The 27,615-nt window shown below is 42.4% G+C and overlaps 1 pseudogene; it reads right to left on the bottom strand.

Moving 5' to 3' along the window:
* Positions 1-8,880: 8,880 nt before the first annotated feature.
* The window catches only part of LOC136489281 (uncharacterized), a 36,769-nt pseudogene continuing 18,034 nt past the window's right edge, over positions 8,881-27,615 (bottom strand).

Below are 27,615 nucleotides of genomic sequence, written 5' to 3' on the forward strand. Positions count from 1 at the left end.
AAGTTACAAGGTACGAGAAAGCTACAAATGACATAAGAGACAAAGAAGGTCAGGAAAATAAGAGAAAACACAAATATTACAGTAGATTCTGAATCCATAAATCAAAGGAGGTGGTATCTTTGCTTCTTGCTCTAACTGTCAACAAGTTGAGCTCTCTAAGGAAGAGGCCACTAGTAGCATCAACCAAAGGAGGTATGTTTTTGAAGATGACATCATGTCTAGCAGTCCAAATGATAAGCACTTAAAAGAATGCTTTTTTTTTGGCAATTTGATGACTTCATTGTCCATGCTTAGGTTGAACAGAAGATGGACTTCGAAAGTATTTGTTTTCACTTTGCCTCAACAAAGAATTTGAGTTGTATGTATACTTCCCTCCTGTTACGTCAAAAGAGATGTATGTATATACTTCATTCCTGGAAATACTAGCCTCTCTGAAACCAGGTGAAGGTGAATTCAGAAAGAACATGTGTCTTCAGGGCTTGAGTTCTATTGATTTAAGTGTCTCCTAGATTGGAAAACTGTAATTTAGCTCACCCAGTGGTACTCTGCTATAAAATCTACCATTACTACAAGCTGTTATAGTTTATATAGTCATCTTTATTTAGATAAAAATTGTATTGATTTCATACAATTCAAGCAATATGATAAAATTCCTGCGAGATTACTTTCGTCCTCTACACACAACTATGATACAGTGTCACTACTTCAAAAATAGATTTCTGCCAAATGGAGACAACCTTGTTAACCCAATAAGAAACTCTATTTTACCTAATTAAATGTCCACTCTCTCTCCTTATCTCTTTGCCACTTCTTAGCTGCTGCCCATCTTTCTCTTTCTTTCACCTATTTCCACCACTCTTTGTTTCAGCCACCGCCCACCTCGCTCAACATCCCTCCCCTCCGTGTCTGTTCCCACTCTCTTCTCCATCCCAGCAATCTCATCACTTATGCACTGCTAATCAATCCCCGGCCCACTGAAAAAAACCAATATCAACAACGCCCTAGCAAGCCCACCTTGGCAAGTCAAAATTCTCCAATTTTGAGCAGCACTACTAGTGGATCATCATTGTTGTGTCTGTATGAGTCTGCAGTGATCTAGTTTCACTGCTAGGTCGAAAGCCTTGGATGCGGACAAATGGTTAGGATCTGAATGACCCAGCAATGAAGCACCCACTAGTAGAGAAACGACTTTTGATCCACTTCAAAATTTGATTTTAGTCCCGGTAATTTTCGCGCCCTGGACTAGAGAAACCTTTAGTCCCGGTTGGTAGCTCCAACCGGGACTAAGGTCCCTGCCCAACGGCTACCGAGGTGTGTCAGAGGCACCTCAGTGCGAGAATCTTTAGTCCCGGTTTGAGACATGAACCCGGACTAAAAGTGTGACTTTTAGTCCCGGTTTGAGACACGAACCGGGACTAAAGGTACCTTTAGTCCCGGTTTATGTCTTAAACCCGGACTAAAGGTGTCTCCAAACTGAATTTAAAAGGAAAACATATCTTATCTAAGTAAGATGTGTGGTGGTAGGTGAGATGGTAACGCGTGCAAGAGCTGAAGTGGGAGGTCGTAGTTTCGAATCTCCACAGCTGCAACTTTTTTTCACCCAATAAACACCTCTACTCCCGGTTGGAGGAACCGGGACTAAAAATCAAGACCTTTAGTCCCGATTTCATAGTTCCGGTTCCAAAACCGGGATTAAAGGGGGTTGGAAACCGGGACTAGAGCCAGTTTCTCTACTAGTGACCTTATCACTACTGAGTTAATCCAAGACCCTACAGCAGTATATGGGCATCGCTATATGACTACCGTTTATAGCCACCACCTGACAGTAATGCCAATTCATGGCTTGACCTAGTAGCAGCATAAGGCCACCACTATCGGCTGGTAGATTCACATGGTGGTTTTAGGGAATGTTGGATCCACTTAACCAAGGATTACTTGGTTGTCGGTTCTCCACCATGGGATCCAGCTATCACCATTCCTTCAGGGTATAAATTTTTGGACCAAAGGCTTTAGACCCTGCTTATATTGAAAGCATCCTTCTGGGTATAAATCAGCCACTTACAGTGTTTTCCTCTCACAACAAATCAGCGAACAATACTTTTAGCCTGGCTTTTCAGCGAAACGAACAGGGTGCTTTCGGACACACATAGATAGCCCCACAAGTAGAACTAAGGCTCCCTTATTGTTTTCCCACGTAGATCCTGTAACACTACTCATTACTTCACAATTTAGTCTGAATATTTGCTTTCTGTGGGTGGAAACCTTTTTCTAGGAAAAAAAATTCACACAAGCATTCCCTTCATAGTCAAGATAGTTCACGAGAGGTACTAAAATGTTTGTAAAGATGGAACCACGTTGGATCTCAAGTGGAGTAGGATCATGCTCCAATTGGTTGTTGGGTTTGTGTGACGTCTGAGCAATATGCAATGCCCATTGCTGCTCGTAGGCCTACTGACAATTTAGCCCCCACTACACCACAGCCTCACAACAACATCGGACGGTCTATCGGTATAAGTCCTTTTACTGTCAGGAGTCCGTTGATTTAGAGATATACCGTCAGACCAAGTTAGTAGTTGTAAGCCCTGTCGGTAAAAAGTTTTACCGACAGACTACCCTTTTACCGACAGACAATCCGATGGAGAAAAATCACCAACAGACAGTGTGTCACCATTTATGCCAACAGACCGTGCGATGTTATACAAATATTTACCGACAGATTCTCCAGGAATTTTAAAACTAATTAAAAAAATAAAATCCAACGTAGCAGAATCATTACATATTAAATATGTATTTGACTAATCGAAGATCCATCATATCACATTCATCTCCACAAATTTAGTCCCCAAATACATGGATCTTCATATGACATGCATATTCTTGCCCATTTGCACCAAGTTGCACAATTACATACATGGCAGCATATCCAATTTGCACCAAGTCATAAAACATAAATGGGAGCATACTAGATTGTTTGCAGTACACAATCACTTTGATAGACTTAGCAACCAAAAAGAGATGCATGGATCCAACAGCAGGTTCTTGCACTGCCAATAAGTCAAGTCCACAAGTTCTTCTAGAAACTCACAAAACAAAAGAAATACTTGGATCCAAATGCAGTAGTTGCGCAAAAGTTGGCATCCCATTCATTTGTAAGCAGCTAGTGGCGCCCAACGCTACCTGAAAAATAAAATTAACATCAATTTGATCATTAACTAGAAGAACTGCAGGGGATGTCCCAACCTAAATTGATTGAAAGTAGTACAATAATTAGGAACTGTAGGTCTATGTCTCAGCTATTTGCAATCTAAGGTAGCCGTGCAATGAAATTTGCTAATACTTTTAGGCATGTTGGCAGTACTGGCTTGCAGTGACGAAGCTAGAAAAAATTTTAGGAGGGGCTGAACAAAAGAATAGAGGTTTTTTTATCTTCTTTTAATCTTAGCCCCTCCTACCTAATACATGTATGCATAAAATTTTAAGAGAGGACTTAGGAAAACTCCACATGCTCAGGATGGGTAGGGGGGGCTGAAGCACCCCTAGCCCCACTGCTGGCTACGTCCCTGCTGGCTTGTGCTCTTAAAAAATTACTAGCATCTCAATCTCAGCTATTTGCAATCTCAGAAAATAGCAGCATATGTACACCCAAAATATGTACAACTATTTGCAATTTCAGCTAAAATATGTACAACTATTTGCAATCTCATCAGCAGCATATCTTAGAAAATAGCAGCATATGTACCACTATGTCAGAATAGAACTTCACTGCCAGTTCAAAACACGCCATCACTGCCGGATTTTGAACCGGCACAACCATACCGGCAGTGATGAGGGTAAGATATCACTGTCGGTTCCTACAAGCCGGCAGTGTTCTTCAACTTCACTGCCGGTTCTTTACACAACCGGTAGAGTTCAGTTCCACCAACACTGCCGGTTCATAAGACCACTCGGTAGAGTTCGATTCCACAAACACTATCGGTTTGTGTTTCAATCGGCAGTGTTCTCGTAAGAATCACAGCCGGTTTGTGACAAGAACCGGCAGTGCAACACTGTCGGTTTGTGTTTCAACCGACAATGTTCTCGTAAGAATCTCTGTCGGTTTGTGACAAAAACTGGCAGTGATGTATAAGCCAACGTTGCCGGTTTGTGGCTCCAGCCGGCAGTGCCATCTTGGCCATCACTGCCGGTTTGTTTCTAACCAGCAGTGATGTTTACAACAACACTGCCGGTTTGCTGCTAACCGGCAGTGATGATGGCACGTTCATATTTTATTGTTTTATAATTTATTTTAATTTATATTTTTTCGTGGAATCGGGTTAGGTCCATCAATATGAAACATTACAAATGTTACGGTTACAGTTCAAATGTTCTTATCAAGATCTCGATCCCTCAAAATAAAAAAGAAATGTTCTCGGACTTCACATATTGTGCAATGCTTCTCGGACTTCTTACAATAATCTGGCGAGCCGCTCTGGGCCATACTGGTCCTTGTTCTTCACGGATTGTGCAATGGAAAATACTCCATCTTTTTCCAATACCTCAGCTAAGATGAATTTTGCCAGCTCCGATTGCAGTGCGACGATCTCCATGTCTAACAGCCTTTCGTGGTTATATTTCTTGCGCTGTCGTTCAAAAAAGATGATATCCAAAGAGGAATTAGTAAATTATTTTGTTGAATTATTAACAGACATAAATGAAATAGGGATTATACACACCAACTTATCGGCTTCTTCCGATTTCCTGCCGATGTAGAAAAGCATTGCCCACATTACATAAAACTCGCATTCATTGTTTCCCGCCAGCTGTTTTAGGTACTTCCCCTCCATTTTGATAACATTGAATGGGACCCGCGTCCCACCGATATGTCTTCTTCGGATACTGAGCAACATTAAAAGGAGAAACGTTAGAAAGCGGTATGTGTGATTAGAAAATAATATGTTATTAGGATCGTTTACTAATTCAGCACTGCCACCAGTGCATCCAGATGATGAAATGGTTTTTTCTTCGATCAAATTTTTGGCAAGATTAACACAAATGAAGACGAAATGGTTGCTGCAATCACAGAATCATAATTATCAAATAATCTTAACAATAAAAGAAGCATAAAATTAAAAGCCGAGAACACATACTCGTAGTTGTAGGCTAGAAGTATGTGGGTTTTGTTCTTCATCTTGAATTCGTCAAAAATAGCAATCAATCTCTGTTTTAGGTCTTCCACGTCACATCCATGGAGGCCTAGACATGTCTTCTCATTGACTCGTAAGGGGTCCAAGAAGCCTATGTTATCCCATTTACTTTTTAGAATGCAAAATTTTGCTATACACCTATATAAAATCATGGGAAGTGCTCAAAAGTTAACAATTTATGTCTTGAGAGAGTAGTTAATTGTAATATCGTGCTTGTAGGGTACTTACATAGTCCACAGCGTCAACATTTGTGTATCGAGAGGGCGTTTCTAGTATAGCTGGAACAAGCACTCCCACTTGACATTGAACTTCTCTTCTTCAGGATAATGAAAAACATGTGGTGAACAGATAATAACCTCAAAACCAAAGTCCTCCATCTCTGTTGCTTGAGCCATGTAATATTCATGCAACTGGCGCATATATATTGTCAAATTTTTATACTCGTCATCGGGAACCAAAAGATTGCCCCTTTCATACTTCATTGCCAGTGTTCCCGTCCCTTGTACATCATAATAGATGTTCGCGGCCTCTTCCATGGTTAATTCAGGGTTGTCTTCTATGTACTTCTGTATCTTCCTTAAATCTTCATTGTGTATTTCATCGGCTCTTATTGTAGCGTACTGATTCTATGTTTGCCTTTCGAATTCGGACTTCAACAAACACGAAGGCAGTGAGGCACAAAGATTGAAGAAACTAACACAATCTTCCTTCAAGATGTGTGCTGTAAATTTTCCTTCCATCAAGTTTGTAACGCTGCCACTGAAAAGCCTTTTTCTTTTTTGTTGGTCCACTTTGGGAGCATTAGCGACCGAATCCAAGGACCTTTTCTGTGACTGCGAGGATGCCCTTGATCTTGTTTTGGGCTGAGGTGGAAGAGGAGGAGGAGGATAACGACGAGAATTCTATTTTCCTAGGGCTGATGAAGACGGAGGAGGAGGAGGAGTCTTCTCTTGTCTCGAGGCTGATGAAGATGGAGTCGGACGAAGAGGAATAGAAGGAGACCTCTGTCTCCTCGGGGGTGATGGCAAGGGACGAGGAGGGGAGTGATCTCTGTTGGGAGATGGTGAGTGATCATCGTGGTTGGGCGAAGACTCGCAGTCGTCCTCATCATCATAGGACAATTGGTGGTCAAGCTTAATGAAGCGCTTGCGCCAGGCCACTTGAGAGCCCTTGTTATGACCAAGTTTTGGCATGTCTTCCACTATGGGGTACTCAATGTGTATCTTGTTATACTTCTTATCAAGTATTCTATCAATGGTGACGCGAGCGTACCCCTGTGGAATTGGGCGGCCATTAATGGTCCCGTCTCCCGCAGGCCAGGCCTCGCCGAGTGCCAACTTGCCTTTTGTCCATTCCTGATGGATGTACAACTTGACATTGATGGGTTCAGTGATGGCGTCCACCGGATGAGGCACATTCGCATCTTCTTCGTCGAGCGGGGTCGATCCGTAGCTGCTGCGACCCCTAAACTGTGGGCTAAAGGCAGTAGGAGTAGGGTTTTGTGGTACTCCTGATCCCTTGGACAGCAAAATTTGCTGGACTCATGCTTCAACAGTCGCGTCAATCCGTGCGTCCATTCTGTCTTCCATCTCTTTTAGTCGCCTCAAATACTCTGCCTCCTGATCCGCTCTACCCCTTGAGCGGCTCCGGTAAGTGTTAGATTCTTGGGGGAATGCTAGTTTTCAAGGAACAACACCGGTTCCTCTAGTGCGACCATGGTGCTCCTTGGTTCTGAGTGCTTGGGTGAGCACATCTTTCTCCCTATTAGAAGTGTGAGTCCCTTGCCTCACCTCCTCAATTACCTAGGAGATCCTCTGGATGAGTTCGCTCATGGGTTGATTTGCGGAGCTAAAGCTCCCATCCTCGGTGTGACGTACATTCACACCGACCTTGCCATGCATAGTCCATATCGTATAGTTTGGCATGAACCCCCTAGTAATCAAGTGCAATCGTAGACTCAATTTGACAAAAGTTCCTTTGATTCTTGCAATCTTTGCATGGGCAGAAGATAGGGTTCCTATTCCCAGCATGGGCTTTGGCATCGGTGATAAACAAGGCTGACGCCATGCATGTACCGCTTGTCCGTTCAAGACAGATGCATCCACTATTGACCCATCTCTGCACAAAAAAATACTGAGACAGTCATTACAAAGAATTAATAAGAAATCGAGCTTCATGAACAATAATTGTAGCTCGAATGTACCATTTTTGGAAAACATTATTGTACACTAATTATTGGAAAATTGAAATTGGTAGCCCCGGCCCTATAAATTGAAAATTGTAGTAAAAACAATTATTGCACAATATTGAAGAACAACTATTCTACTCTACTTCTAAGAACTAATTATAGCATCACATACTAACAATGATCATCTTGAACACCATGGAATAATTAGCTAGGAATTTAAATGTGTTCATAGACACCAACCGTTTGGATGATGGATTCACCACAATTTGAGCCTTGCACAAATGTCCAATTGGAAAAGTGCTCTCTAGAATGGAGAAAGAACTAGAATGAGAATCAAGCAATGTAGCCATCAAAACGAAGCTAATTAAGCAAAGGAGTGGATATTTGTTACTAACCTTAAAGCAAAAAGATCAAGCCATTCTTAAAATACAATCGCTAGCTTCATGGTGAAGAGCAGTCGCAACAATGGAGGGAAGGGCCCAAAAGCGTGCCTCTTGTTCTCGGGATGGAAGAGGGGAGGAAGAAGAGGACGGTTGTAGCCTTTTTGAGCTGTAGGCTTATCACCGTCGATTCTTGGCTAGAACCGACAGTGATAGAGCACAATCACTGTCGGTTTGTGCTTGAACCGGCAGTGATGAGTGCCCGCCAAAAAACTACCGGTTCAAACCACAAACCGGCAGTGATGTGGTCCTTCACTGCCAATTTTAGCCCAGCCCCAATCATTTTTTCATTTTCAAGCTCATAACCGGCAGTGAAAGTACATCACTGCCGGTTCTCATAAATCCGGCAATGATGTCCAAATCTGGCGTAGTGTACAGCTATTTGCATCTCAATCTTAGCTATTTGCAATCTCAGAGAACATTTTAGCTAGCCACAATATACCATTCCAACTGTGGCTAGCAGCAGCAGCAGCATATGTTCAGCTATATGTTGCAGCAGCATATGTACAGCTATATGTACTAACTATATACCACTCCAGATGTGGCTGCTAAAATAGCAGCAGCGAGCAGACATATGCATAGGTCAAAGGAAGAGTCATAAAGGGGCTCAAAATACCTGGTGTGCCCTTGGAAGATCCAGATGCATTGTTGCAAGGCTTCAGCTATATAAAGTACATCAATTAGGAACACTGGACACTCATCAAAAGCAAAAAAGAAATGACGTTAGGTGTAATTTCTTACTTGCTCGTATGGCCACGCAATTAACATCATATAAGCCCAGCCATACTCTCCATATGACCATAAGGGGTGAGGTAGAACTGCATCCTTTCTTATCACATGTTCCACCATAACTTCACAAAACTGCTTTCCAAGAGGCTGACGTCCTGCCATGGTCTTCGGATTAACAGAAAGGACAGTTCCCTTAGCTACAGGGAGATCAAGCCTCAGCATAGCAAATAGTATCACTTCCTTTCCAACCAGAAGTAGATGACACATCCATGGGAATTACAGAAATGTGAGGAGCAAATATTAAATCGCAAATATAAACTTAACAAGAGGATGGAGAACATTACAAGCCCATCATGTGTAAACTGAGAGGCATTTTTATTCTTGCTGTGTTTATAGCGTTCATGCCAGCAGACACTGGTGGGGCTTCAATGTCTTGACCACAATCCTCATTATCTGCAATATTGTCATATTCTTCGCGCCGAGCATCATAATGTGCATCAACATGTTCTTCAGACCTTGGGCTCTACATCATGCAATGAAATAATAGATATCAAGAGTATGAAGATATATTTTGATTACATAAACATGGAGCCTTAAGATGTTGTATAAGAGACAAAGATATTGAAAGTACTTTACCATGTGTTGTCTTGAATTAGAACCATGTTGTGACAAAGTTTCAGCATTTTGCCTTTCTTGTGCCATCATTTGCTCTTCCAGTTCCTCTTCCAGTTCAGCGATACATTGTTCCAAGTTGCTTGCGCAATTTCAGAGTTTTTACGAGCCAAGACTCCCAGTTGAAGCCTTGTTGACATGTATGACTTCAACCCTGGGGGTGCGAATCTCTTGGGTGTTGGTCCTAAACCCAAAACAACGGACACGGCCTTTTGGTTCCTTTTCTCCACAAACAGCAACATATGCATCTCCTTCTTGAATTGATCTGTCCTTCAACTCTAGATGAGCTTCAACATCTGCTTTAAGTTCATTCTACAAAAAAAGGAATAAGTATGTTTATATATAACATTACATGTTGCTATTACTTTCCTGGAGGAAACTTACAATTGTTGACGATGCCTGCATTAAAGGTACTCATTTTTCCTTGTATGAGTTTTGATGTAAACTTCATCTCTTCGAGGGGTGCGGCCAAGTTCTTTACCCTACAAGTTTTTTTCCAAACATCGAAGTAATAAAAATTCCTCAAAACAATGTATTTTGAATTAGTAATGTGAGGGAAATGTTTATCTACCAGATCATGCCTATGACAAGCATGGCTCACACTGCCTCATGTATGAAGCTGCTGCAACTTGGCACGATTTGCCTTTCCTCTTGCTGTACGAGCCTAAGATTCAAAGAATTTGGTACTTACTTCAGATTCAAGAGTCTCCCAAAAGTTCTAAAAACATATTCATATAAGTTGGTACTTACTTCAGATTCAGGAGTCCTCCAAAAGCGAATAAGGTAATCCCAATCAGCAGCATTTACTGTATTACCAACTCTTGCCTTGAGTTCATCATCCATCAATGATTCATCAAAAAACTTCTCTTTTAAGTCTGCCTTGTAATCCTTCCATTTCCTTGCAGCTGTATCCATGAACCATTTCATGACATCCTCATCCATGTCATAGAATGCCTAATTTGCAGGGTAACATGGGTCAGATCATGTTGTATTTGGTACAGATCATGTGCACAAAAACAAACACAAAGAAATAAACATAGCAACTTCCATAAGTACAAGAAGTAAAAATCTGTTACAAATTAACAGATCATGTGCACGGAAATAAACATACAGATCATGGTGTATTTGGCTCAGTTGAGAAAGACACAATAGCTGTTATCAATTCGATATGCCACTCAGTTCAAAAAAAAAATCAGTGCTAAATAATTGTATTTTGCTCAGTTGAGAAAGACACAATAGCTGTTATCAATTCGATATGCCACTCAGTTCAGAAAAAAAATCAGTGCTAAATAATAGGTGCTGTACCTTTATGTCATTCCAAACTGCTAACTTCTTTTTTGGATCAACAAGCCTCCAGTCCTTACAACCAATTGATAATTTCTTTCTCACTTGACACCCAATGACACTAGCAAGCTTCCTAGCAGTTTCTCCAACAGGCTGTCCATATTCATTTAGTGTTACTTTGATTTTAGGCATGTCGGCAGTCCTTGCAAATATGTCATTCACCTGTGTGATGCCGCTTCCATCCCTCTTCTGTTGCGTACCACTGAGCAAATCTGTAGAAATTAATTTGGAATGTGAGAAACATAACCAATCATAATATAACACTTATGCTTCTACAAAAAGCTTCACTTTACTATAGCATCAAGCACATGGAACAACACGTGTAGCGAGTATTACTTTTGAAAAATAGATATATTGAGGACTGCAGTGCTAAATTTTTACCTTCGTTGTCACATAAGAAGTCTCCGGTTGGTATATAGTCAGGAGCATCAACAATCTGCTCATTTACAGTATCAACAATACTTTTTTGTGGTCTTGGTCGCAGATTATGTAGCACCCCGTTTCAAGAACAAAACCAGATACACACCATATGTGAGCCCAGGAAGTCAAATCTCACATATAGCTACAATTAAGGGTAATATCAAATGACAATGCTTAATATATAAAGTACTTAGTATAAAGAAGAGATAACCTTAGGCACAAACAGCGGATAGACAACTCCGATCTTTGGGTGAAGACTCCACTCCACAGGGACAACTGACTGGTTGATCACAAGCCTAGCTCCTCCAACCCCTAGCAAACTGGTACCCATCCGGGATTTTTCCAAAGTATTGAAAAGTAAAGCAAACGTGACTACATCCTGTACTCAACAAGCATAACATGGGGTTCATGAGGCTCAAAAAGGTAGACACGGTTTACCGCGTTTAGCATTTTTAGTAAGTCAAGATTTTAGCATTAGGTAGTATCAAATTTATGCTTAAGCCCCAGTTAACCCACATGATCATATATCAGAACACTAGTAGAGAACAGACCTTTGATCCTCGGCCAAAATGGGCTCTAGTCTCGGAATTTTTTGCGCCCGGGACTAGAGATACCTTTAGTCCCGGTTGGTGGCTCCAACCGGGACTAAAGGTCCCTGCCCAACGGCTACTGCGCCAGACAGAGGTGGCAGGGACCATTAGTCCCGGTTGGAGCCACCAACCAGGACTAAAGGTATACTTTTACTCCCGGTTGGTCGCTCCAACCGGGAGTAAAGGTCTACTCCCGGGCCGTGGCTTCGCCCGGGGTTGGAAAGTTACCTTTAGTCCCGGTTGGAGCCACCAACCAGGACTAAAGGTCCCTCCTTTATATCCCGGCAGTCTCCTTCCTCCCCGAGCTCGAGCTCAGCACATTTTGAAGCTCACTGCAGTAGTGTTCTTGCTTCCTCCCTCCCTCCATTGTTCATCCATTCTTCGATTCCTCCGTCGATTTCTTCGATTTCTCCGTTGGTTCTTCAGTTGTAAAGGTTACCAATCTCATACTCTCATTTTTTCACCATTGTCTTATCTCATTTTGTTCACTATATATATATGGTTCTTTATTGTGGTTTTTTTCATTTGTAAGCAATTTGAGCTCAAAATCACTTCAAGCTTGCATATTTACATGAAAGAAGGTTAAAGTAGCTAGTTGAACTTACGGACCGTGTTCATCTCGGCGACCATGTTCTCTGCCGAGCGGTAACGGACGTCAAGGAGGAGCTTTGATTCTACGAGGGAGAGCGGCAACGGTCGTGGAAGACCGTGTTCCCTTCCTCGTAGAATCGGAGCTCTTCCGTGGCAAGTACGGTGCCGTCCGGTGGAGAAATGCTCGCCGAGATGATCACGTAAGCAAGTTCAACTAGTACGGATGGTTATTTATTCACATGTCCCGATATCGTTGCAGTAGTCTGTCAATCACCGTACTTTTTATTTTAACTTTTTATGAAATGAAAATCTTAGAAAATAGTTAGAAAATTATAGAAAATCCGTACTAGTTGAACTTGCGGACCGTGTTCAGCTCGGCGAGCATGTTCTCTATCGAGCGGTAACGGACATCAAGGAGGAGCTTTGATTCTACGAGGGAGAGCGACAACGGTCGTGGAAGACCGTGTTCCCTTCCTCGTAGAATCGGAGCTCTTCCTTGACCAAGTACGGTGCCGTCCGGTGGAGAAATGCTCGCTGAGATGATCACGTAAGCAAGTTCAACTAGTACGGATGGTTATTTATTCACATGTCCTGATATTGTCGCAGTAGTCTGTCAATCACCGTACTTTTTATTTTAACTTTTTATGAAATGAAAAACTTAGAAAATAGTTAGAAAATTATAGAAAATCCGTACTAGTTGAACTTGCGGACCGTGTTCAGCTCGGTGAGCATGTTCTCTGTCGAGCGGTAACGGACATCAAGGAGGAGCTTTGATTCTATGAGGGAGAGCGACAACGGTCGTGGAAGACCGTGTTCCCTTCCTCGTAGAATCGGAGCTCTTCCTTGACCAAGTACGGTGCCGTCCGGTGGAGAAATGCTCGCCGAGATGATCATGTAAGCAAGTTCAACTAGTACGGATAGTTATTTATTCACATGTCCCGATATCGTCGCAGTAGTCTGTCAATCACTGTACTTTTTATTTTAACTTTTTATGAAATAAAAAACTTAGAAAATAGTTAGAAAATTATAGAAAATCCGTACTAGTTGAACTTGCGGACCGTGTTCAGCTCAGCGAGCATGTTCTCTATCGAGCGGTAACGGACATCAAGGAGGAGCTTTGATTCTATGAGGGAGAGCGACAACGGTCGTGGAAGGCCGTGTTCCTTCCTCGTAGAATCGGAGCTCTTCCCTAACCAAGTACGGTGCCGTCCGGTGGAGAAATGCTCGCCGAGATGATCACGTAAGCAAGTTCAACTAGTACGGATGGTTATTTATTCACATGTCCCGATATCGTCGCAGTAGTCTGTCAATCACCATACTTTTTATTTTTACTTTTTATGAAATGAAAAACTTAGAAAATAGTTAGAAAATTATAGAAAATCCGTCCTAGTTGAACTAGCAGACCGTGTTCATTTCGGCGAGCATGTTCTCTGCCGAGCGGTAACGGACGTCAAGGAGGAGCTTTGATTCTACGAGGGAGAGCGGCAACAGTCGTGGAAGACCATGTTTCCTTCCTCGTAGAATTGGAGCTCTTCCATGGCCAAGTACGGTGCCGTCCGGTGGAGAAATGCTCACTGAGATGATCACGTAAGCAAGGTCAACTAGTACGGATGGTTATTTATTCACATGTCCTGATATCGTCGCAGTAGTCTATCAATCACCGTACCCAAACGTAGTATATATATAAATATAAACGATAATCGATTGTTATGTGTGTACACTCTCATTCTTCTGTTAATTTGCGGAAATATCATGTGAATTACTTACCTGCCGCAGTAAAAGACGAGAACACAATGACCATTAAAAATATCATTGTTTAGAGATATAGATAATTTTATAGTTTCTTAATTTTATTTGTTTATAAAATGAGAAATTTATAGTGTATTAAAAAATGAGTTTAGAGAGTAGATGGCAACTGCTTCCGTGTCCTTGGCCTCTCATGGGTTTCCAAAGCGACTTAGGCCGGGCCTCCCTCTCATTCCATGCGGCAAGTGTCGTGATGAGACGAAGATTGTGATGGAGTACCGAGTGAAGAAGGAGGGTCCCAACAAGGATCGTATCTTCTACAAGTGTCCGGATCGCAATGTGAGTTATTTTATCGTATTTAATGATTATGGTTAGTTTATACCTATTTTCATGATGGTTGTGATTAAAGTTCTAATTTTTTGTTTTAATTTCAGTGGGATGGCAGTGGACGATATTCAGGCTTCTACTGGGAGGAAGAGTATGTTGAACTTGTGCAAAAATGTCTTGCACAACAGGCAGATACAGCGGCTAATGAGGAAGTGATCCAGCCGAAGAAGCCCAAAGATGTTGCACAATCCGGGGATCTGTCTGTTTTAGTTGAGATTGGTCGCGAAATCCTTGTGCTCCTGAAATGTATTTTAGCTTTAGTTCTTTTAGTGGTAGTTGGGATTGTCTACATTGCAGCGATGCTTTCATAAATTTGTACCTTTTGTGGTGGCACGCATGTTGTATAAATAATTAATTATAATCTAGGTTTTAATATGGTATTTATGTCATGTAATGCAGATGAGCCGGCATTGGATGTACAATGCTGATCGCCGCTCCCAAGAGTTCATTGACGGCGTGCATTCTTTGTTACGTGCGGCCGAGGCAAACAAATGCGATGGTTTTATATGCTGCCCATGTGCCATATGTAAGAATACGGTGGAATATCCTTGTTCAAAGACTCTTCATTCACACTTGTTCAAGTCGGGTTTCATGTCAAACTATATTTGTTGGACAAAGCATGGAGAAACCGGTGTTGTAATGGAAGAAGGTGAAGAAGAACAATGGGACAACAATGATATTATTCCCGATGGTGCGTGCTTCAATGATACTGCAATGGGAGAAGCTGAAGAAGAGGTAGCCGCAGAAGATGATCCGGCTGATGATCTTTGTCAGCTCATTCGTGACGCACAAAGAGAATGTGAAAGTGAAAAGGAGAAGATCAAGTTTGAGCGGATGCTAGAAGATCACAAGAAATTGTTGTACCCAACTTGTGATGCAGGGCAGAAAAAGTTGGGAACCACACTAGAATTGCTGCAATGGAAGGCAAAGAATGGTGTATCTGACAAGGGATTTGGAGAGTTACTAAAAATCCAAAAGAAGATGTTTCCGAAGGACAATGAATTGCCCGCCACTACCTACAAAGCAAAACAAGTTGTCTGTCCTATGGGGCTAGAAATCGGGAAGATACATGCATGTCCTAATGATTGCATCCTGTACCGTGGCAAAGAGTACGAGAAATTGGATGCATGGCCAGTATGACATGCATCGCGGTATAAGATTAGGCGAGATGACCCTGGTGATGTTGAGGGCGAACGTCCGTGGAAGAAAATCCCTGCCAAGAAAATCCGCGGAGTTTGCAAATGACGCAAGAAACTTAAGGTTTGTTTTAAGTACAGATGGTATCAATCCTTTTGGAGAGCAGAACATTAGTCATAGCACTTGGCCTGTTACTCTAAGTATCTACAACATTCCTCCTTGGTTATGCATGAAGCGAAAGTTTATTATGATGCCTGTGCTCATCCAAGGCCCGAAGCAACCTGGCAATGACATCGATGTGTACCTAAGACCACTTATTGATGAACTTCTCATTTTGTGGAATAAAGAAGGTGTACGTGTGTGGGATGAGTACAAATAGGAACACTTTGATCTGCGAGAATTGTTGTTCGTAACAATCAATGATTGGCTTGCTCTAAGTAATCTTTCAGGACAGTCAAACAAGGGATATAATGCATGCACACACTGCTTCGGTGATATTAGAGGTGTATTCTTGAAAAAATGTCGAAAGGTCGTGTACCTTGGCCATCGTCGATTTCTTCCTGCAAATCACCCCGTAAGAAAGAAAGGCAAGCATTTTAAAGGAAAGGCAGACCACCTGACCAAGCCTCGCAACCGAACCGGTGAGGATGTACTCGATATGGTGAATGATGTGAAAGTCGTCTTTGGAAAAGGACATGGCAGCCAACCTGTTCCGAACGACGCTAATGGTCACGCACCCATGTGGAAGAAGAAGTCCATATTTTGGGACCTACCCTATTGGCAAGTCCTAGAGGTCCATAGCTCGATTGACGTGATGCACCTGACAAAGAATCTTTGTGTGAACCTGCTAGGCTTCATGGGTGTGTATGGAAAGCCTAAGGACACATTTGAAGCACGACAGGACCTGTGTTATTTGAGAGAAAGAGACAACCTGCATCCAGAGAAGACAGATGATGGACGCCATTACTTACGTCCTGCCAGCTACACTCTAAGCAAAGAGGAGAAGGAAATCATGTTTGAATGCTTAAACAACATCAAGGTACCATATGGATTTTCCTCGAATATAAAGGGTATTATAAATGTGCCAGAGAAGAAATTTTGTAACTTAAAGTCCCATGACTGTCACGTTCTCATGACGCAATTACTTCTAGTTACATTAAGAGGAATTCTACCTCCAAATGTACGTCTAGCCACCGTGAAGCTATGTACATTCCTCAATGCAATTTCTCAGAAGGCAATTGATCCAACTGATCTAGCTAAACTACAGAATGATGTGGTTCAATGTCTCATCAGCTTTGAGTTGGTGTTCCCTCCTTCCTTCTTTGATATCATGACACACCTCCTAGTTCACCTAGTCAAGGAGATTTTCATTCTCGGTCCTGTGTTCCTACACAACATGTTCCCCTTAGAGAGATTCATGGGAGTCCTGAAGAAATATGTTCACAACCGTGCTCGCCCAGAAGGAAGCATCGCCAAGGGCTATGGAATAGAAGAGGTCATTGAGTTCTGTGTTGACTTTATTCCCGACCTTGACTCGATTGGTGTTCCTGAATCGAGACATGAGGGGAGACTAAGCGGAAAGGGGACACTAGGGAGGAAAACATATATTGGTACGGATGATGATTATTTCAATAAAGCGCACTACACAGTTCTACAGAACTCCTCTTTGGTAGATCCGTATATTGAGACACACAAGGATCTCTTACGATCCGAGTTTCTAGGGAAGACTGAAGCTTGGATTACGCGTAAGCACATGGAAACTTTCGGCGGTTGGTTGCAAAAAATGTCAAGGTGATGAGAGCATCCATGAGCAACTGTATTTATTGGCTATGCAACCATCATGGCATATCGTCACATACAAAGGGTACGAGATAAATGGGAACATATTCTATACAGTAGCCCAAGATAAAAGGAGTACCAACCAAAACAGTGGTGTCCGCATAGATGCCACAGACCCGAATGGGAATAAGCAGACATATTATGGACGCATAGATGAAATATGGGAACTAGAATATGCACCTACTTTGAAGATCCCATTGTTCAAGTGCCAATGGGTCAAGGTGACCGGAGGCGGGGGTAATAGTAGATAACGAGTATGGAATGACGACAGCAGACCTTAGTAATATTGGGTACAAAGACGAACCATTCGTCCTTGCCAAGGATGTGAATCAGGTGTTCTATGTCAATGATATGTCTACCAAACCAAAAAGAGGGAAAAACGATAATGACTCAACCAAAGAGCCAAAGCGCCACATAGTTCTTTCAGGGAAAAGAGTCATCGTGGGAATTGAGGACAAGTCGGACATGTCAGAAGATTATGAAAAGGATGACCGAATTCCGCCATTCAAAGTGAACAAAGACCCTAGCATCTTGGTAAATGATGAGGACACTCTATGGTTACGACGCGATCATAACCAAGGGACATACGTAAAGAAGAAGTTCACTGCTGTGCCCACTTGATGATATAGTGATTTAATGTAGTGTGTGTTTGAGATATTATGTAATAATTGTGAATTCAGATGTTTATTATGTCATGTTTCAAATTAAATCAATGTTTGATTTGGTGGGATTTCTCTCTCAAAAGGTAAATTAGGATATTGAGTGATGAAAACTTAAAATATTAACGTTAAAATGATGTGAAAACAAATTTCCTGTCCAAAACCAATAGTTTTAATAATTTTAATTAAACACTACATTTTTGCATTAACGAAATAATAAATATTAGTTACATTATGTTTTATAATTGTAACAAAAAATAAAAAAAGTTAGGTTATAGATTTTTCCTATGTGCAATAAAGAAAAAGAAAATCCATTTTTTTAACAAAATAATTTTATGCCTTTTATTTAATTTACTATGTATTTAACAAAAACTATTGCATTTCTATTGTATTTAACAAGACTATTGCTTAAAACATGCGGGAAACGAAACTGCAGCCCACCTTTACTCCCGGGTTAGAAGCCCACCCGGGAGTAAAGGTGGACTGCAGTTTCGTGGCCCGCCAAAAAAACCTTTACTCCCAGTGCTTATTACCAACCGGAGCCCGGTGCGTGTTACCAACCGGGAGTAAAGGTATACCTTTACTCCCGGTTGGTAACACGCACCGGGAGTAAAGGACCTTTACTCCCGGTGGGGGGATGGCACCGGGAGTAAAGGGGCATGGCATATATATACCAGTGCCATCTTCTTCCTTGCGTTCTTCGCCGATTCCTCTCCCCCTGCGCCCACGCCACTCGGCCCGCCACACCGAGGACGCCGCGCCGCCACCCCGCCCGACGTCGGTCGTCGCCACTGCCTCGCGCGTGTCCGCGTTCCCCACGCCATAGCGCGCCGACGACCTCACGGCGCCAGCTGCTGCCCGGCCGCCCCGGCCAGACGCAAGGCGCCACACCGCCGGTACTCTCGCCCCGGCCACACCGCACCGTTACGCTCGCCCCGGCTAGACGCGCGGCCACACCGCCGGCCGCCCCGAGGTACGCTAGCTGGGCTTGCTCCGATCCTATTCCATCGATCTCCATGCATGAAACACTACGTACATATGTTTTAGGCAACGATCATGGTAACCGTACGTACATGTTGTTCACGTTTTCTTTTATTCCTACGTGCATGCTTTGATACAGTAGCGAAACTTTGTTGGTTGTCACTTGCATACGTACGTACGTCAACAAATGTGTGTATCGATCACAAACCCAAACATATACTTAGCTAATTTTCATGGCACATCGCACATGGTGTTCAGACGGGCATTATTCTCTGTCGTGCTAACTATTATAAGAAAGAAAGCACCAAAGGAACAGATCAAAAAAAATTCCAGTGTATACACGCCATCTATAAGCGCCATGCGTTTCTATGTATAAGCGCCATGCGTTTCTATGTATACGGCGGAGCACCGTTGCCCTCGTTCGCCCTAGGGTTTATACGGTGGAGCACCGCCGCCCTCATTCGCCCTAGGGTTTAGGGTTACGCCACCCTCGTTCGATCATTTTTGGTGGGTGAAGGTTGGTTTGCAGGTGGTTGTGGATGATATAGCTGAGTCTATGAAGGGTGTAGCAGATGAAGTGGTTGAGAGTGTGCTTGAAAATACAGTTATGGAGATGGCGAGGGATATGGCATGCGAGGTGTGTTTTGAAGAGGATGCTCCCAATGTTTAGGAGTTCCAACACCAAGGGTCGACTTGATGTCTATTTTTTATCGATGTAACGTGTGTTGTTGTATTTGTTGTAAATTTGGCGTGTTGTTGTGAACCTCTTCGAGGGTTCCAATCATTGTAAACATTATTTGGAGTTGTTTACTCAACGAGTCAGGATGCAGTGCGATTTTGTTGTCACTTTGGTTTGCAGCAACGCCCCCCCTTTTCTTTTAGGCGAGGCTCATCGTTTATTGTTCTCAGAAACTTGACGCGCAACGATGCCCCCTTTCTTTCAGGCGAGGCTCGCTATTTTCCGTTTAATAAAACCTAATGCGTAGCGACGCCCCCCTTTTGTTTCAGGCGAGATCGCCGCCAAAACCTACTCGCTTCCTGATTCTTCTTATCATACAAACCAACCTTCACCCGTCAAAACCTACTCGTTTAGGGTTTAGGGTTTATACGGCGGAAGATTTTACGCATGTAAGCAAAGATTTGACGTATTATATATTGGTTTTGTTTTTTGAAGCTAGATGGCCGACCCGAGAAACATGGATGAGGAGGAGTTGATGATGAATTTGATCAACACTGGCACTCAAGTTGCCGACGATGATGGTGCTAAAAATAATGTGCAAGAGGATGCAGGTGACGGGAGTCAGTACTTAGCTATTGAACAAAATGAGCAACAACATATTGGCCAAGTATATATTTTTTTATTATTAGCTATATATATTATCATATGTCTTATGTGTGCTCATGACATTAAAAATAATGTTTATGTTTTGTAGCCCTCTGGATCGACATCAACAACTACAACGAAGAGTAAAAATGTTCGAGGTCCCAAAAAGCCATTGGAGGGCCGCTTCATCATCTCGGAGTTCAATGTGGATACAGGAGAACCGGGGGGCCGAATAAAATGAAATTCGCGCACCACTATGGTTACCTTGTATGGGACCGGCTCCCGATCAGTACCCGCGAATGGAAGAAGAAGACCAATGCTCCTCATATCAGTTTTGTCTCCGATCATGACAAGGCGTTAATTTGGAAAGATGTCTTGGTACATTTCACGCTCCAAACAGATGGTTATGATGATATAATAGATGGTGATGAATTGAAGGAGCGAGTTAGGGATTGGGCAATGAAGAAGATGGCCACCCAGTTTCAGACTTGGAAGAAACACCTATACACGACGTATGTCAAGAAGAACATAGCACCAGATTTTACTGTCCTAGGCCCGATCTCAAAGCAGAGGCCCTATTGGGATGAGTTTGTACAGTACAAGACTTCGGAAGAGGGTGTGAGTCAGGTGATAAAGAACCAACGTAATGCCCAACAGAAGACATACCACCATAACTTGGGATCAGGTGGCTACCCGACTGCCATTAAGAAGTGGAACAAAATGAAAGCAGACCTTCTTGCCAAGGGTATCACACCAGAATCACACGAGTGGGGAGAACGTGCAAAGAATTGGTTTTTCGCTCATGGGGGAACACTAGACCAGGAGACAGGGAAGTGCGTTTATGGCGCAAGACTACAAGAAGCAGTAGAAAGATTGTTTCATGCTCAGAGAGCTACTGCTAGTGGTGCGTTCTGGCCCAACAGAGAGAAGGATGAGCTGACATACGCCATCGGGACTATTGAACATGGTGGCCGAACTAGAGGCAAAGGAAGTGTCTCGTGGGAGCATGGATTCCCTCAGGACAGACCTTCCTACAGAAGCCGCCAGAGAAAGAAGGAAGAAGAGGCACAGCGGCTCCAGAGGTTGGAGGAAGCGGTGCATGAAGCACAGGAGCGGGAAAAAAACCTTGAAGCGAGAATGCAGGAGGAAATCAGAAGGCAAGTGCAAATAGCAGTGAGTGCAAGCAAGCAGGCATCAGAGCTAGGAATCAACATTAGCCAATCTGTTCAGTTGAAAAGCAGCTGCGCTTCCACGGAGATACCAAATCAAGGGGACACAGGACTGTGCTTCCCTGTGGATGACGTCACTGAACCCTGTACATCGTGTGAGCTACACATTCCGAAGGGGAATTCCACAATCAAGGTGGCTATCGGTCTTGTTAATCCTATCGACCGAACCAAGACACCAAGGATTCATGGGAATATAATCCAAGAAGGATATGCTACCATCTCGGTAGATAAAACTGAAAAAGGTTTTAGTGATTTGCCTCTTGGCATTCCTGGAGGTGATGGCGAGAAGACTCTAGGAAAAGCAGAGAAGACATTCATTCTATGGCGCAAACGCTACATCATCATTCCCGGGATGTCGGCTCCACCTCCTCCTAAACTACCTCACCATAGGTACATGCGGATGAAAACACTACATCATTAATTTGTATTGGCTTACATAATTAACAATCTGCTCATAATAATATGTCATTCCCTTTTTTGTAGCAGATCCTCCCCCAACCTAAACCCAATTGTTCAATCGCCAGATCATCATAGTGCTCTGTACGATGACATTGTGTTGGAAGGCGAGGCTGCATCCACACCATCTCCAAGGAGGTCTCCAACGCCACAGCCGCCACCTCCAAGGAGGTCTCCAACGCCGCTACCAACACCTCCAAGGAGGTCTCCAACGCCTCCCCCGCCCCCACCTACCAAGAAGCCTAGCAAGAGGCCAGCCCCGCAAACGAAGAACCAGTCCCCGCCGGCAAAGAATGCCACCGTGAAACCAAGGGCTATTCCCAAAATAATATCTGAAGAGAAGGAAGAAGGAACTGATGCATATAAAAAGATATGTCTAGATTCTATGACAAACTTAAAAAGAATCAAGAAGCAAGGAGAAACCCGGAGAAACCGTACTTCTTCGTAGCTCCAGATATTCTAAGAAAAAGGGTGGCTTCTTACCAGCAACAACAGCGGGAATCTCGTAAGCCGTCCAAATCAACGTTAATGGACTATGACCGCACTCTCACCAAGTCAATTGAGGCGGCACAGAAAAAGAAGCGGGTAGGGAAAGGAGTTGCCCAACTCGGACAACAAGCGCACCAATCAGTCCCCCCGCTAGTTGTTGGTAATGAATATGGTTCGAATTTAGGATTAATGCATCAGGCAAACATACCTCCGGATGTCGATTTGGATCACCTTGGTGAATTTATTGATGAGACTGGTCTCGACCTTTACCAGATGTTTGGTGATGGAAACATTGAGAGTGCGGCAGAGGTTGATATTTGGAAGAAAAAATTTGTACTAGACCAGAGTCTATACAACCCTCAAGCCTTATCTGATCTGGGGACGCAAATGTACCTGCTAAACAAGTGGTACATGCAGGCGTCTACCGGTGGAGACTTCTGCGTTGGTGTCAGAATTAGAGACGAACATTGGTTCCGTGGCGATGATGTTATGTATGTTGACTTTGCAGAATTTCATCAACTATGCCACCTGACCTCTCTGGACAAAGTTATCATTAGCTGCTATTGCCTGTAAGTAATAATTCTTTCGATCTATTATTAAACTCATCATATGTGTGTATATGCATATAAATTATCCTAACAAGTACTATATATATGTAGATTTACAATGACAGAGCTCAGAAAGGAAGGCTGCAATGAAATTGATTTTGTTGATCCCCATATAGTATTCAAAGACCCAGTTACTCCAAAGACTAATTGGAAGTCTGAGTCAGAGAGTAACCTCATGAACTTCTTAGTGAACCAACGCCACAAGAAGGATATACTCTTTCCCTACAACTTCAAGTGAGTGTTAATAATGTCGATCATCCTTAATGGCTCATATGTTGATTCTAGTTAATTAATGAGTGTTATGCATTATATCCTATAAACACATGCAGCAATCACTGGATATTGATGGACATCGATCTGGTGAAAAGTCACTTGATAATCTATGACTCAATGAGAAAACCACAACAAGACTACCAAGATATGATAGATATTATCCAGAGGTAATTTCGGTATCTCTAGCAACTATATATACACACAAACATGATTTTTAACTATATCTGATGACGTGGTAAATTTTTTATTGGGAAGTGTTTGGAAAACCTTTATTGAGAAGCAACACATGGGAAAATGCAAAGCGCCACTGAATGTAATCCCTTTGAAAGTAAGTCCCCTAAATCGCATCATCTTTATTAATTAAACGTATAGCTTTCACCGGATTACCAGATTGGATGACAAATCTTTTTCTCGTAAAGTGGTGTCTGAGGCAGGAACAGGGGAACAACTACTGTGGTTACTATGTTTGCAAGTTTATCAAGGTGGTCTCCCAAAGAACTCCTACAGAGAGACTAAAAGTACGTTAAAAATACACTATATATTCATTTAAATATTATTATTGATTGTGTTACTATGTCTTTATATATATATTTATGTACATATATTAATTTATTTTCCTTTAATTCAAACCTGTAGACTCAATGGTTGGAGGAAAAGGTCATACGGCAAGACCAAATCAAAGCAATTCAAGAGTCTATAGCCGGATTTTTTAATGAGCAGGTCATCGATTCCAAGGGCAAGTTCTACTTCGACCCAACACTGCCATGGAAGCCAAGCTAGAGGATGAGAGAAAACTTGTTATATCACAACAACTGTAATGCAATCTTTTTGTAATATATGCACATGAAATAATATAATGTAAAATACACATATGCATGCATGCATGTAAATATATATATGATGCGTGCGTGCATATATATATATATATATATATATATATATATATATATATATATATATATATATATATATATATATATATATATATTTCTATGCTTGAATTGTGTGATTTAATACGTTCATTGTGCTTGAACCGAAACATACTATACGCATGTATAAATGTATAATTAGCAGCATACAATACGACTTCAAAAACTTATTTTGAAAAGAAAACAAAAAAATGAAAAGAAAAGAAAAAAGAAAAAAGAAAAAAACCTTTAGTCCCGGTTCGTATTACCAACCGGGACTAAAGGTGCCGGCCATCGTGGCATGTCAGGAGGCACCTTTAGTCCCGGTTGGTGTTACCCACCAGGACTAAAGGTCCGCCTTTAGTCCCGGTTCCTAACCCGGGACTAAAGAACCCCCCTTTAGTCCCGGATGCTTGCTCCCGGGTGGGGAACCGGGACTAGAGGGGGTTCCCCACCGGAAGTAAAGCTCTGTTCTCTACCAGTGGAGCCAATTGAGTCATGAAACATCATCATAGTCATCATGTATAAACAACATTATAAGTAGCCATTTATTCTGTGAGTTTTCCGGGCTGCTCGTGACCGTGAGCACGGCTGTTATAACAATTTTGACTCTGCAGAGGTTGTGCACTTTCACTGCGAGTCGTGTTGCCCAAATACCCAGGGCCCATCGACCCCCTAACACTCCCAAGGTGAGCAGGCAGGGTACACTACGAAGCCTTCCATAGGTCTCTCTAACATGTTAGGGCCGCTAGGTTTCCTCGGCAGGCAGATGTAGGAACCCCCCTTTCCTATGGCACAAATCCTTTGTGGCTATACACATAAGAACAGGGGCAGTCCTATACCCAATGTGGCAAGCCCCTTTTGCGCCACAAAGGTAACCTCTAACAAGCTAGAAAAGGTCCTACTACTGAGCTAAAGTCAGAGCCATGTGACCCTCACGGTTGCACTGTCAGTCCCAGCTTTTGCCGACAGATAAGTCTTTATGGAGGGCCGAGAGCATCATGATCGAAAGTCATTTGCTCCTTCGCCCTATAATTCAGTTGTTTAAAAGTCAATTTTACCTTTTCGTTCCATAGAACCATTATTTCATTATGTAGATCATGTATAGTTACAGTGACCGGCAGCGAGGAGGAGCTCGCCGGCGCACATGTCTAAGGCCCTAGAGGCCATGGTTCGACAAATTGATGTCACCGAGAGAGAGAGGGGAACAAGGCGAATCTCACCACGACTTCAATTGGGGCGGGGATGAACCGGAGATGATGAATGATGAACAATGGCGGCTCGCGAGCTCGCGGTCTTCCCTGCTGCTGTGGTTTGGTGCTACGGTCTCCAAAGAAGAAGAAAACTGCAGCGAGGGGCATGATGGGGTCTGGCCCTCTTTTGTAGAGGCCGAGGACGTGGACGAGGAGCCCACAACGCGAAGTGGAGCGGCGGTTCCGCCCTGACAGCGCGCAACGCGGAATGGCTGGAGGGGAGAGGCAGCGCTGACGGTTGGGCCCAGGCTGTCAGTGGCAGGGAGAGGGAAGGGGCGCGGCAACGGCCGCCTGGCCGAGCTGGGCCAGCCCAGGAAGGGAAGATGGGAGGGCGAGCGGCCGCGGGAAAGGAAAAAGGCCAATCGGGCCAAAAGTGAGAAAGGGAGAGAGAAAAGAAAGAAATTCCTTTTCTTTTTCCAAATAAATTTTCCAAACTCATTTTCAAAAGGTTTTTAAAACCTTTTAGCATTTGAAACAAAACCACCCATCACAGAAATAAATATGCAACAGCATGAATGCATCAACATGTTTCTATCCTTATATTTACTTTTAATTTCATAAAAAATATTATTTCCTAAATTTGAAATGCACATATAATTGCATAAATAAATCAAATTTAACTATTTTAAAATAATGCAAATTTTAGGGTATTACAATTCTACCCCCTAAAGAAGAATCTCGTCCTCGAGATTAGTTGATCGCTTACTCGAACAGTTGCGGATAAGATTTTCTCAGATCCTCTTCTCTTTCCCAAGTAGCCTCATCCTTCAATCAAAACTTATCTGCCATGCTTGGTATAACATCGAGGTCTCTTGAGTTATCATAGAACCAATTGTAGATATGTTTAGCACCTCCTTCCTATGTCATCAACACCAACTTATCTTCGGTATGTTGAAGATTGAACTCCCAATTGATGATAGCTCAAAATGAAGATCAATCTTGACGATTACCTGAGCTTGTTGTAGATCATCCACCAAGTCACCAATCCTAGGCAAGGGATACTCGTGTTTGGTAGTGACTTCTCAACAATAAGGATAACTGAGTCTTCCAAGTGAAGTGATAGAATGTATCTGATCTTCATCTTGCAACTTCTTCAATTTGGCTACCCCCCTTAATAAAGATCAACTAGGGAAAACCAGAGGGTAACTTGCATCTTCTTCTAAGTGAGGTAACTATCATCATGTTCTTCGGGTACCCCAGAGCACTACAACTTTCTTATGGAACACTTGTCCAGATTCTGCAGTTAACTTGGTTGAAAACAGTGCACAACAGAAACTGTCCTAGATCTTAGACAGCACAGCTGCATCATCTTGTGATTTTCATTACTCCTAGACCATAAAAAATATCAAGGTGATTCTTGCAGTCACAGAAAGATATTAAAGTCTACTGTTGTCTAGAATTTTCCTATGATTTTTTTTGCTCATCCAAGGACAGAGGTACAAGCCGAAGAAGACAGACTGCTCTGAAAAGACAGGATAAGATAGAAACGAGGAAAACCAACCCGACCATCTATTCATTACTCCTTATGACTTATGACTACAAACTAAATGAAATCATGGACAAAACCCACAATATCATTACAAACATTACAAAGATCCAAAACAAGCAAAATCATAGTGACAATTCAACAAGGCATTAAAGCTGCACAAAGCAAGGATTAACTCAACTTACGATACTATCGTCTTCATAATGTTATGGGTAAAGATCCTAGAGCTTAACTTTAGATTACGCAAGAGGTGGTAAGAGAAGATTCCAAAAGCATAACAAAGCAAGAAGTAAATGTGGGAACAAGACTTTAGAACAAGCAACAAGGTGGAGATCAATAGCAAGGATAAGATATAGTATAGGGAAAATATCAAGGTCTATAGAGCAAGGATTTTTACAACAATTTCTAAACCTTAGAACGACCAGTTTCTAAGTAGGCTTGCGTCTTACAGTCAGCATTGCTCTGATACTACTTTGTAGCACCCGGTTTCAAGAACAAAACCAGATACACATCATATGTGAGGCTAGGAAGTCAAATCTCACATATAGCTACAATTAAGGGTAATATCAAATGACAATGCTTAATATATAAAGTACTTAGTATAAAGAAGAGATAACCTTAGGCACAAATAGTGGATAGACAACTCCGATCTTTGGGTGAAGACTCCACTCCACAGGGACAAC

Source organism: Miscanthus floridulus, chromosome 10, assembly GCF_019320115.1.
Source record: "Miscanthus floridulus cultivar M001 chromosome 10, ASM1932011v1, whole genome shotgun sequence".
Classification (NCBI taxonomy): Eukaryota; Viridiplantae; Streptophyta; class Magnoliopsida; order Poales; family Poaceae; genus Miscanthus; species Miscanthus floridulus.